We start from the raw sequence: 8,910 nt of genomic DNA, 5'->3' as shown, positions 1-8,910 counted from the left end.
ACAGATTAGGAGACAGCCGTGTGTCCTTATTTCGAATGCCCACACAGCCTAAGAAATGGGCGTGTCTCTTGGCCATGTGACCCCTGCAATGTTGAAAATTTTAAATGTTTCCAAAAAATTCTCTGAGTTTTTCATTTAGTTCCAATTTGTTTCTAATGTGTATTTTGGGCCTCGATGGCTCGTATAAGGGATAGTATGTATGATTTTGATTGGTTCTTGACATGAATGTTATTTGATATGAAATGTTTTCATTTTTTGTCTGTTTGATTTGTAAACTCCAGTAATGCTTTGTAACCTTGTTCCGCTGACAGAGTCGGGTTAGGGGTGTTACACGTAGTCTATTGCTACTAATATATACTTGTGACCAAAAGATGGAGGGAAAGGACCGAGAAAGTTAATAGCCCAAACATCAAATAATTCTACCTCAATGATGTTTTTTCAGGGTGCTCATTTCTATTGGTGACGTTTCCAACCCTTTGACATCAATCATAACTCTTTATGTAAGTATATGCATCTTTGAATAGTGTTGGCCAAAAGAATCAAGCTTGCAATACTTTGGCCACAATACATGTACCTCTGAAGTGTCCCCCACTCGGAGCTGAGTGGCAATGATATAGAATCTTATGTACTTCATCTTTTTCCACACATCTTCTGATCATTTGATCTGCACACTTTTTAAACAAGTATGGTTCTTCCTAGAAATAGTACTTCACATCATGAAGAAACTTTTTCTTTTGATGATACATCTTATCAATCGGCATCAAACAACAAGCTAAATAGTTAGCAATATCAGCAAACCAAGGGGTATTATGGACATGATTTACCTTCGGTATGTGTTCATTTGGGAATGTCTTCTGAATGGGTATAAGTGGAGAATTCCCTTCTTGGGGCTCAAATCTGGACAAGTGGTCTGCTACTTGGTTTTCTACTCCCTTTCGATCTTGAATTTTTAGATCGAACTCTTGAAGTAGAAGTACCAATCGGATCATTCTTGGCTTAGTGTCTTTCTTGGAAAGTAAATACTTAACTACCGAACGGTCCGTATAGATAGTCACTTATGTACCTACAAGATAGGATCGAAACTTGTCAAAAGCAAACACAATAGCAAGTAACTCTTTCTTTGGTACCATATAATTCAATTGAGCTCCTGTCAAAGTCTGACTTGCGTAGTAGATGGGATGAAAAACTTTGTTCCTTTGCTGGCCCAGGACAGTTCCTATTGCGAATTCACTTGCATCACATATCAATTCAAATGGCAAATCCCAGTCTGGTGTGACGATTATGGGTGTCAAAACTAACCGACTCTTCAAATCGTTGAAAGCTCTTAAGCACTCCTTATCTAATTTGAACGTTGTGTCCTTTTCCAATAAATTGCATAAGGGTTTAGCAATTTTAGAGAAGTCCTTGATAAATCTTCGATAGAAATTGGCATGGCTTAAAAAGCTCCTAACACTCTTTACAGATGTTGGAGGTGGGAGTTTCTCAATAACGTCTACCTTTGCTTTATCTACCTCGATTCCATGTCTCGTTATCCAATGCTCTAGAACAATACCTTCTCATACCATGAAATGACACTTTTCCCAGTTGAGTACAAGGTTTGTTTCTTTGCATCACCTTAGTACCTTGGCAAGATTGGCTAGACAATCACCATATGTATCTCTGAATACTGAAAAATCATTCATAAAGACTTCCAAGTATTTCTCAACCATTTCAGTAAAAATAGACATCATACATCTTTGAAATGTAGCAGGTGTATTACATAAACCAAATGACATGCGTCTAAATGCAAATGAACCGCACGGGCAGGTGAATGTTGTATTATGTTGATCTTCTGGTACTACTGTAATCTTATTATACCTCGAGTATCCATTGAGAAAATAGTAATAGTCTCACCCCGCGAGTCTATTCAGCATCTGGTCAAAAAATGGCAAAAGAAAGTGATCTTTCCTAGTCACCTTGTTCAGCTTTCGGTAATCGATGCAAATTCTTCATCCCGTAACTATTCTAGTCGGTATCAACTCATTATTCTCATTTTCAATGATCGTAATACCTCCTTTCTTTGGCACTCACTGGACTGAACTTACCCATGAACTGTCTGAGATGGGGTAAATTATACCCGTATCTAACCACTTGAAGATTTCTTTCTTTACCACATCCTTAATGATGGGGTTCAGTCTTCGTTGTCCATCAATCGTCCCTTTTTTTCCATCTTCTAAGATGATCTTGTGCATGCATTCAAACAAACTAACGCCGTGAATATTGGCTATGGTCCATCCGGTAGCCTTCTTGAATTGTTTCAATACTAGGATGAGTTTCTTTCTTGCTCAATAATTAATTCCGCTGAAACAATCACAGGAAAAGTAGAAACATTACCTAAATAAAGTTATTTTAAATGTGAGGGAAGTACCTTCAGTTCTAATTTAGGTGGCTCCTTGATTGGCGCTTTTGGTTGGGCATAATCCCTATTCTCTAACTCCAAAGATTCAAAGCGGGATTGCAGATTAAATCCCTTTTGATTAGCTTCTAGCAAAGCTACGTATTCATCCTCCTCTTCATCACTAGGAGGGCCTGATGTTAAAATTTTTTCCAATGGGTCCTCAACATAGTTGAGTTCCTTTTCCATGATTTATTCCTCTAAATCGGACACTGCAAAAAAATCATCAATTATGCCAGGAAATCGTATAGACTTAAAAAAATTAAATGTTACCTGATCGTCCTGAACACGCATAGTAAGCTTGCCCTTCTGCACATCAATAAGGGTCCTTCCAGTTGCTAAGAAAGGCCTTCCTAGGATGATTGGCACTTTTTTTTCTACTTCAAAGTCTAGAATAACAAAGTCAGCAAGAAAGACAAATTTATCTACACATACCAATATGTCCTCGATTTTTCCTTCTGGATGTGCTAAGGATCGATCTGCTAATTGAAGTGTAACCGTAGTAGGTCTAACTTCACTTATCCCCAACTTCCTAAATATTGACATAGGTATCAAGTTGATACTCACACCCAAATCACATTGTGTCTTACCACAATATGTTGCTCCAATGTTACAAGGTCTGGCAAAACATCCAGGATCCTTCAACTTTGGGGGTAGTTTGTCTTGAAGATATGCACTGCATTCCTTTATGAGGGCTACCAATTCAAATTCTCCAGATCTTCATTTTTTTGATAAGATATCCTTCATGAATTTGTCGTAGTTCAGCATTTGTTCAAGTGCTTCAACTAACGGAATGTTGATATGAAGTTGCTTAAGTATGTCTAGGAACTTCTTGAATTGAACTTCCTACTTATGCTTCTGAAGTCTTTGAGGGTAGGATGGTGGAGGCTTCTTTACTGGAACTAGTTGATTCATCTTCTATGACAATTCTGTATCTAACGAAGTTGTTCGTTTATCAGAATTGATTAGTTCAAAAATTACCTTATTGAGTTTTGTAGATTCTGGTTCCGTGGAAATTGAAATTTCAACACTCGGTTGAACTTCCTCTGAGTCTAGAGAATCAGCTGGCTCTTCTTCAACTTCGACGGTGTTGGGCTCTAATGTTTTTTCGCTCCTCAATGTCAACACTTTACAATGCTCCTTCCATTGATTCCTCAGATTCTCCGTATCATTAGGTAAAGCACCTTGTGGTCAGTTTCTGAGTTCAGTTACAAGCTGGCCCATTTCGTTTTCCAGGTTTTTCAATGTAGTTGGTTTTTTTTTGGATTAAGGCATCATTCTTGGCTATGTATGCCTTCAACAAGTTTTCTAAGCCATTAGATGGTTCAACTTGAGGTTGTTTCTGAACTTGTTGGGGAAAAATAGGTGGCTAGGTCGATCTAGGTTGGGCGTATGTGTTACTGGGTCCAACCCCTTGGTTACTCCAGGAGAAATTAGGGTGGTTTCGTCATGATGGGTTAGAGGAATTGGATTTTAGTCCTTACCTTCCTCGATACGGATACTAGGTTCGATGGACATTCTTCGAATAGATGTCCTTCCTCATAATAGAAACAGACTACATTTTCAAATTGATTCGGTGGCTGTGCTGCAAAATTATTAAACCATTAGTGGTAAAATTTTTAAGCATTGAGGATATTGAGTATACTTAAGATGCGAGTGAAGTAAGAGCGTCTACTTTATGTATTCCAGTGACTCGTCTTCCTGACATTGCTCGAATGGTTAGCCATTGATAATTGCTACTAGCAATCCTCTCAATGATTTCATAAGCCTCATTATAAGACTTAGAAAGGAGAGCACCATTAGCAGAACCGTCCACTACCATCCTTGTGTGAGCATTGAGACCATTATAAAACGTCTCAAGTTGGATGCAATATGGGATTCTGTGATGAGGGAACTTCTGTAATAATTCTTTGTACCTTTCCTATACCTCATACAAGGACTCATCATCCATTTTTAGGAAAGCAGTGATCTCATTCCTCAACTTAATATTCTTGCTAGGAGGGAAATACTTCATAAGGAATCTTTCTACTAACTCTTGCCATGTGGAAATTAAATTTGGTGGCAATGAGTTCAACCAGGCTCGAGCTCTGTCCCTTAGAAAATATGGGAACAACTTCAATCGTAGTGCATCTTTGGGTACTCCGGCTAACTTGAAAGAATCGCTCACCTCCATGAACAGTCTTAAGTGCAGGTGAGGATATTTGGTAGGCATTCCACTAAATTGGGTTAGTGTCTGAAGCATTTAGAACATGACTGGCTTTAGCTCAAACTATTGTGCCTCAATTTCAGGTCTCCTAATACCAGGATTAAGATCATGAAACATTGGCACGACATATTGTCTTAGATCGTTATCCCTATCATTAGTGATAAGAATAGGATTTTGAGTAGGGTTTGCTCCGCTTTCTTGATTCAGATTTTCGAAGTTCATCTCTTCTGTCCTTCTATGACTTAAGTTCTTTCTATCTTAGGGTCTACGGGGAGTAAATCGATTATTCGGTCAATACTCAGAAACACCTAAAATAAACACAGAAAAATTAATTAAGTTAAAATTGAACAGAAAAATAAACCAAAATGCAAAATTAACAAATTCATAAATAATGACTTTTTAAAACAGTTCTCGACAACGATGCCAAAAACTTGGAACGACAGAAATGTGCAAGTGTACACAATCACAACAAGTAATAAAGTGACAAGTAAATATCGAGTTATCGTACCCACAGGGACTGTGAAAAGAATTATTTATGAATGCAATTTTAAAAACACTTTAGTGAAGAAAAATATTTTGATTCTGAGTAGGTGATTAAAACTAGAAGTTTAACTAAGTAAAATAAATAAAAATAAAGTTAAAGGTTCCAATATACAATTTCAAAAGATTATTTTAATTTACAAATAATATTCACGGCAACTCGGTAATTTGCTAACTTATGAACATACTTACCTACAAAAATCCATTTATCTCTTGACTATATTTCTATGTCAATTCAACCGATTAAACAAATTTTAATAAGCAAATGTGTTAATGCACATACATACTTATGAAATTAAAATAATCTCTTGTACATATCTCTATGCTAATTAAAACAATTAATTCAATCTCATAAGCACATAAAAGATTACGTGTGGTATCATGTATTTCTACATTGAAATAGTTTAATCACAATAATCTTGCAAGTTATGCAAGGCTAATGTATCATTAGATATCTTTGCTATTTTAACCCTCAGCTACCTTAGATGATTAAACATGCACTGATAAAGTATCATGTCAGTTAATTACAATTTCAATCCAGTTTAAATAATTAATTCATTAGTTACCTTACAATTGTAATGCAAGAATAAACTAGTCATGGTTTCACTTAATCAAACATCTTACCGAGGCCTATAACAACACGAACACAATTTTAATAACTCAAGTAGACGAAATGCAATCAACCTAACGCGAATAAAATTTAAGCCATATTAATTAAATTAAACATATAGACATCACAAATATTTATAGACATGTTCATAAAAACAACAATAAAATTAAAAGGATAAGGAATGAGAATCAAATCCGGTGTTTCTCCAATGCTTGACTAGTTTGCTCCGCTCCTCCTTCTCCGCTTGTTCTTGTTGAACTGAGGCTTACATGAACACTTGAATGCTACTCAAAATGGTTTTTGAATGAATCTTTTTCAAGAAGTGAAATTGGAAAAGGAATAGGGGAAGAAAATGAAGAAGAATGAAAGGGAATGAAGAGAGAAAAGTGAGAGAGAAGTGAAGGTATGAATGGGTTTGAGATGTGTTTCAAGTGAGCAGCCAATGGGGTTATTTATAGGTTGAGAAGGCTGCTAAAAATATCCAAAATAAGCAGCCAAAGACTCCCCCCATGGCCGTCCACACATGTGGCATGTTTGAAGATTTCAAACATGCTATTTTTAGGTAGGGGCAAATCTTGAAAGGCATGAATAGTGGAGGGGTTTGAATGCAAATTGAAGGAGTATTCAAGGGCCATTTTTAAAGAAAAATAATCAAAAAAGCTGATTGGATCAGCATGTGGGACGGTTTGGGCTGGCCAGTGCTCAGTTGGAATGGTTTTCTCGGTTCAGCTCAATTAGGCCATTTTTCATTATTAGTTAATAATAATTTATTTAACCAAAATTAAATTGGATTAAAATTAAAATTAATTATATTATGAATTAATACACATAATTTGCACCGTCTTAGGCTAAAAATAAATTCTCCTTGATGCTTAAAAATTACTTCTCGGTTTTGTGCTTCTAACAGTGTCTACCGAGCCATTTTTTGCCCTTTGTGCGAATCTGTCAAAAATGATCAAAATTAATCAAAATTTATTATAAAATTAAGTAAAATTCAACATGTTAATAATTTAAATACAATTTAATTATTTTATAATTTTTATATATTTTTTGACAAGAATTTTACCTAAATTGCATTAATTTGAGTTAAAAAGGGCATGAAAAAGTGTGTATATTTTGGTGTTTCCAAAAGGAGATGAGTCATATTTGACCACTTAGAAACCATGTCTTTCCTTGCCAAATCCAACCCTAGGTATGTAACTTCTCATTACGACACTTCTCATGGTAATCAATAACCTAAAGAAGTCAATGAAACTATACAACACATGTATTTTCTCATTACCACACTTATTTTTATTTGATCGATTGTGGATCATCTCATACATATATATCAAAATTATATCATTAAAAATTATTAAAGAAATATATAATGAGATGACAGTCAAGGTTTCCATGGTTCTATTTCTAGAAAATAAATGAAAAACCAAAAATTACATAGTTTATCACCACAAGGCATTCCTTGTGTCTTCAAACTCCATCGCTCCATCTTCTCCTTATCACGGACTCTTATTTGGAAAAAAAAGAATACATTTATATCCTATGTTTGTTTCCAACTAACAAGAATTCTATATAAAAAAATCATGCATGGAGATGACAGTCCACAGTCTATTGCCTAAGAACCACAACCTTGGCAAAACTTAATAATTATATAACAAATATATAATAAAACATTCATTCACATTCATTCCCCTAAACATGTGAATAATTACAAGAATGTCACATCTTATCAAATATCAATCAAACAAGATGAAAAGAGAGATTCAGTCTCGGTTTACTATAATAGCCCACTCGACAAAGATTATATCGTATCAATGTTTGGCATTTAAGTTGTTTACGCTAAGGATAGAAAATGAGCAAGTTAGTAAAATATCCATTTTTTAATAGGTGTCGTATCCTATGGGTTCGTCATTTGGCGGACTCCAGGATTTGGCAAACAATGAGATTTGGCAGACTGTTTTGTTAAGCAATTTGCCAACCCCATATGTTTTGGGCAAACTCCTTACTTGGTAGCCTGACATATCCGTTTCCATGTTTTAACGTGAATGCGATAGCCTAATAAGTAATGTTGGAGTTTATTTGAAACCTAGTTAGAATTGAACTAGGTTATTGTAGATGATTAGACTTTAAAAATATTAAGTAAGTTTATTCACTGGAATCAAGGACGATACTGGGATTTTTTTTATCCTTCTACTAAACCTTGTCTCTGTTGCCTGGGTATATAAGGATATCGTTTGCTTGCATGTATTACTTTTACATCTCTTTCCATGAATTATCCTTTAAGTTTTTGAAAAACTTTAAGGTAGAAAGCTTCAAACGAAGAAGGTTCTCAGTAATTAGTTGACACCATTGATTAGTATCAACTTACTGGTAATTCCTGGTAAACCCTTAGGTTATTATTGAAGGAATTTTTATATTTGCAATTGTGCATGCATGGGTTTTTGGAACTGGTTGTAAAGAGGAAAACTTCCTGATTATGGGTTTAATGCTATTGATTCATGCATGCACGTTAAATTTTAGTAGTTTAATGATTTGATATTTGTATTTGTTTCTCGTCTAGCTCAAGAAACTAGCGAAGGTCCGAGCAATAAAGGCAAATGACCTGTAGAATATATTTTTGTTTTGGAGTTTCTGGTGAGTTCCTTCTTATAAGTTCCTTCTTACTCCTTTATATTATAAACTTCCTAAGTAGTATGAATTGTGTAAGGTAAGTATTCCTGCTCCCAATAAGTTAAGGTGTGGTGTGTGGTGCTTGGTTATACGTCTGTATCAACTAATGTTGTTCTACGTGATTATGGTCAATTTTGATGTAAATACCCTCCTTGTTGCACGAGCCCAATGCCGATTATATGTGATATGTAGTATGTAATATATGAGAAGGAGATATGTTTGTGATGCCTCTGCTAGGGTAGCTATTTTACAAATCGGACTTGTAGATCACGAAAACACGTGTTCAACTTAACATAAATGATATGAGGAGTTAGGTTGGCATATGTATATAACTATAGTTGAGTGATATGATTCTAAAGTTCTGGGTTCATGGCTGGCACAAGGATGGGTCATTTGCAAATATACATGATTGTGGAAAGTCATGGTTAAGTTGGCAGGTAGAAACCACCCATG

At 35.4% G+C, this 8,910-nt stretch overlaps 1 non-coding gene across 1 annotated transcript; it reads left to right on the top strand.

Moving 5' to 3' along the window:
* Nucleotides 1-4,311: 4,311 nt before the first annotated feature.
* LOC121217994 (small nucleolar RNA R71) lies at nt 4,312-4,418 on the top strand. The gene has a single exon (XR_005914267.1). It is a non-coding gene; the product is annotated as a small nucleolar RNA R71 (small nucleolar RNA).
* The last annotated feature ends 4,492 nt before the right edge of the window (nt 4,419-8,910 follow it).

Source organism: Gossypium hirsutum, chromosome D05, assembly GCF_007990345.1.
Source record: "Gossypium hirsutum isolate 1008001.06 chromosome D05, Gossypium_hirsutum_v2.1, whole genome shotgun sequence".
In the NCBI taxonomy this organism is placed as follows: Eukaryota; Viridiplantae; Streptophyta; class Magnoliopsida; order Malvales; family Malvaceae; genus Gossypium; species Gossypium hirsutum.
Note: the sequence above shows the minus strand (reverse complement) of the source record. Positions and strands in the feature narration are given on the sequence as shown.